We start from the raw sequence: 5163 nt of genomic DNA on the forward strand, positions 1-5163 counted from the left end.
AGCCCAAAAAGTTTGTAACGCCGCGAAATATTGGTCCTAGACCCAGATCGTCATATCTCGACTAGCTGAGTCTATCTAGACATGTGTGTCCTGCCGCCCATTATAATTTGTAAATTATAGAGGCCGCAATTATGGCCCAAACATTGCGAATTTTTACATGGAGAAGGGGATCGGATGGCTTTGGAATTTTCCATGAGGATCCAGGTATGGTCAAGGATAACAAGACCTAATTTTTTTCGAGTCGATCTGTATGCCACAGTTGAAAGTCGAACATCACAACACAACCCACGGTGAAGGGAATCTGGAATCGTGGATGTTGTGTAGGGTATTATATGGTCGGCCCCGTCCGACTATACTGCTCCGCTCACTGGTTTTTATTTATTTTTCTTCTCCTTTTTCAGGATAATGTGCCGACCGATAATTTTTCATGGTAAGTAAAATGTAATTTTCTTCAACTTTTGCTCTTTTCTTGCCCTCAGCTGTCTGCTGCCGCATAACTTATGTCTCCACAAAAAATGTTTATGGCCATTGTGGGGTTATTATTTTCATGTCTTCAAAAGCTACAGACACAAAGTCTTAAATCCAAACATGACAAAGACCACAATACGTATTTCAGTCAAAAGAGACGAAAAACAGAAATGAAGAAAAAAAGAAAAATGCAACAAAAAACAACAAAGCGGAAATATTAAGGCAGCCAGTCTGACCAGGCCAAAAGGCGGCAACATGAACGACATGACGTCGCAACTGAATGCGGCATAAATGGTTGCATTCAGCTGCAGCTGAATGGCTGTAAAAAAACAGAGCACAAAAAGGAAGCCTAACAGAAGAGACGAAAACAAAAAAATTGTATAAATATGCAACCGAGAGGCATATACATATATAATGTTTTGGTGTCGACGGTGGTACCACCGCCAGCATAATTTACTTGATTTTATTTATTTTTTTTTTTGTAAAAAAATTGCAGCAAAAAACCGAAGACATAAAAACAAGTTTGTTTACTTTTTTTGTAAAAATGTTGTGTGTGTGTGTGTGGTTGTTTGTTTATGAAGGTGTATCACACGCTCTGACGAAAGACCTGCAAATTTTTTCATCGAAGATGGCGATGATGATGATGACTGTGACTACGTCCTTCTCATCGCCATCGTCGTCGATTATCATTGGCTCATAGTCTCACCGAGTTTTGGTCAGGGGCAAATGGACGGCATCCCCCAACACCATCAGCTTTAAGGCAATGATTAACCAAACTTGTTGTTGGCGTCACATTGCTCGTCATTGGCTGCATTGTTTTTTATACCGTTCACAGGGTGGTACAGGGTATTATGCCTTTGTGCAAATGTTTGTAACAGGCAAAAGGAAACGAGATAGACACATGGTTCCTTTTGAGAATGTGCATAAAATCACTTTCTGAATCGATTTATGCATGTCCGTCCGTCTGTCCGACCGTCCATGTATTTTTATTAACTAAGTACATGTCACATTTGTGATCCGATTTTGATGGAATTTGGCACAGTTCACTTATTTGGCCCAAGGACGAACCCTATTGAAATTGGGAAAAATCGGTTCAGATTTAGATATAGCTCCCATATATATTTTCGTCCGATTTCATGTAAATGGTGCTCCAAAGTCCCTATATATATTCTTCGATTTGCACGAAATTTGGCACAGCGTAATGAATTAGGTATAGAATGATGTGTGTTAAGTTTGCTGAAAATCGGTTTAGATTTAGATATAGCTCCCAAATATATTTTCGTCCGATTTTGGGCAAATAGTGCACCAAAGTCCCTATATATCCTTCGAGTTTCACGAAATTTGGCATAGCATTCTGAATTAAGCCTAGAACGGCGTGTGTTAAATTTCCTGAAAATCGGTTCAGATTTAGATATAGCTCCCATATATAGTTTCGTCCGATTTTATGTAAATGGTGCTCCAAAGTCCCTATATATCCTTCGATTTGCACGAAATTTGGCATAGCATTCTGAATTAAGTATAAAACGATGTGTGTTAAATTTCCCGAAAATCGGTTCAGTTTCAGATATAGGTCCCATATGTATTTTCGTCCGATTTTAGGTAAATAGTGTCCCAAAGTCCCGATATATCATTCGATTTTGGCATAGCGTACTGAATTAAGTCTAGAAAGATGTGTGTTAAATTTCGTGAAAATCGGTTCAGATATTTTCGTCCGATTTTGGGTAAATAGTGTACCAAAGTCCCTATATATCCTTTGAATTCCACGAAATTTGACATAGGGTTCTGAATTATATCTAGAATGAAGTGTTCTAAGTTTCATGAAAATCGGTTCAGATTTAGATATAGTTCCCATATATATTTTCGTCCGATTTTAGGTAAATAGTGGCCCAAAGTTCCGATATATCCTTCGATTTGCACAAAATTTGGATTTATAAGTAAATGAAGAACTCAAAATGAGGCCGAATGCACAAAACATACTGAAATTAGTGTAACCTAACATGTGTCAAGTTTCGATGAAATCGGTTTAGATTTCGATATTTTGCATTAAATTTATTTACATAATTTTATCCCACGGTAAGAAGCAACTCTAGCAACCTGACCAAAATTTAGTATAGATTGCAGAATGACATGTTTAATTTCATGTTAATGGTCCTTCAAAAATGCGACGTCTGTTTGTATCCCATCTTTTGAATATACCCAAAGTGGTGAAGGGTATCATATAGTCGGTCCCGTCCGACTTTACTACTTTCCTTACTGGTTTTCTTCATTTTTTTGTTATTCGATTCATAGCAATGAACTGAGGATTGACTGGTTGTGGTGGATAAAATTATTAGAAAATCCAAAAAAATATTTTTGGATAAAATTATTAGAAAATCCAAAAAAATATTTTTAAAAAAACTCTCCACTTTGTTCGAACTTTAAACATTTTTTTTAAATTCTCATATCCTCATTTTCTGAAAACAGCTGTGAAAATATTCCCCAGCCTAAAAGTAGGCACCATTTTTAGCCTTTAATAAATTTTCTTAATACTTCATATTTATTTTTATTTTCTTCTCTATCCCCACATTAATTGATTATTACGTTTAGCCTGTCTGTCCGTCTCTCTGCTGTAATAATAATAACGCAACAAATAAGAAAAACACACCAAAAACCAGTTCACTTTTTAATTCAGCTCCACAAGTTTCTTCTCCCCCACACATCTCCTCACCACATTTATACCCACGAAGTATTTTCGTTTAAAACATAATTTAGCCAAACAACCATAAAAACGGCAAAGAAATCCAACACACAGCCATCCATACATACATATTTATCAAAGAAACATGTGCTCATATTTGCTTAATGTATGTGGGCAAAGTAAAGCACACACACACACACACTGCCTTACATACATATTGGTGGCTCACACCCCTCTAAAAAAAGAAAAAAAAAACAAAACCAACAACAGACAATTCCAAACAATAACATAAAGGCGAAAAAACGAACGAACGACCCAACGAACAAAAACTCATTTCATTATAAAGTCGTCATCTCTCGTCTCTGTACTCCACCACCATCACCACCACTGGCAATCAACAGCAACAACAAGAAGGAGAGCAACAGCGATGTTGCTTGTTCGTTTGACGACGACGTCGTCGTTATCGTTGCAGCGGCAGCAGCAACATTCAATCTTGTTTTAATTGGGGGAATCCGTTTTGTGTTGTCTACGGTGGCTGTAGTTTTTGGTTTTGTTTGATTTTGCTTTTTTCGCGTGGAGGTGACTCCACTGCACAGAGGGAACTCCTGTTGCCTGGCTCTTCTCCCCATTACCTCTCTGGCTCTCTTACTCATCGACGTAATGTGTTTGTAATACTGTTGTTGATTGTGGGGGGTTATATTAGCTGTTGCTCGTGTGTATTTTGTTTGTGTGTTCGTGCGTGTGTCGGTGTGCCCGATCAAAACAGCACAACATTGCATCGTTATGTGCACCATTTGTTGTCGTTGTTGCTGCTGCTGCTGTTGTTTTGTTTGCTTTTTTTCGCCAACACACAAAACACTTTATGAATTGCAGCTGTTTATTCGGTTTTATTTGTGGTAAATTTTGCAAAACCGGTATAGTTGATGGAACTGCTGAACTGGACTGAAGGAGGAACAACAAGAAAAAAATTTTGTTGCTTGGCTAGTTGGTTGTTTGTCTTTTTTTCTGTGGAAACTATAAAACACCAACAACAATCTGAGGCACAAATAAAAAAATTTAACGAATTGTTTTGAAATATTTGAAAGTTGAAGTCAATTCCAGTGTGGGTACACCCGAGCGTATTAGTATTTGAAATTATTTTAGGACAGCGGAAGGAAGATTTAAAGTAAGATTTCAAGCCTACACAGAAGGTGAGGATTAATTTTTTTTTAGTTTTCATAAGGCGTGGATTTCTATTTTCTCAGAATATCTTTTCCAATTCTCTCAGAATCTCCCATAATATATCGGAATATTTTTTTTTAAATTTTCTCAAAATATTTTTTTAAGTAGTCTCAGAATATTTTTTCTCATTTTTTTAAATTATATTTTTTAAAATTTCATATAATTTTTTCCCGAAAAATAGTGTTTAAAAACTCTACGTCTGCTATAGGTCCCAAAAAAATATTATTTAAAAATTCTGCGCCTCTTTTTTAAACTCTACACCTTCTTTGAGACCCTAAAAATATTCTTTAAAAATTCTGCGCCTTGTTTTTTTTTTAACTCTACGCCTTGTTTGAGTCCCTCAAAAATATTCGTTAAACACCCTACGCCATGTCTTAATCCCTAAAAACTATCCTAATATTTTGTCTGAGCCTCTAAACAATATTCTTTAAAAAATCCGCGTCTCTTATAATGCCCTAAAAATATTGTCGGGCCCTAAAAATATTCTTTAAAAAATCCACGCTTCTTTATTTTTCTGCAGAGTAAAAACTAGGACCCTATATTCATATGTTGATATTTTTATTTATTTTATTTTTTATTATTTAATTACTTCCCTTATGATAAGAAACAAAAATCATACAATGACCCCCTTTATATTTCATACAATTGCTTTTACTAAGGGATTTTTTAACATTATTGTACTCTTCATTTAATTCTCTTATCCCCCCATTAAAGTAAATCTCTTACTACTGCTCTCAATGAAATAAAAAAAGGCTATTCTCTTGCAACATTCTCCATTACTGCATGCTGAATCCCCA

The sequence above is a fragment of the Musca vetustissima genome, unplaced genomic scaffold, assembly GCF_032173495.1.
Source record: "Musca vetustissima isolate MV318-11 ecotype Yass unplaced genomic scaffold, APGP_CSIRO_Mvet_v1 utg7913, whole genome shotgun sequence".
NCBI classification, from domain to species: Eukaryota; Metazoa; Arthropoda; class Insecta; order Diptera; family Muscidae; genus Musca; species Musca vetustissima.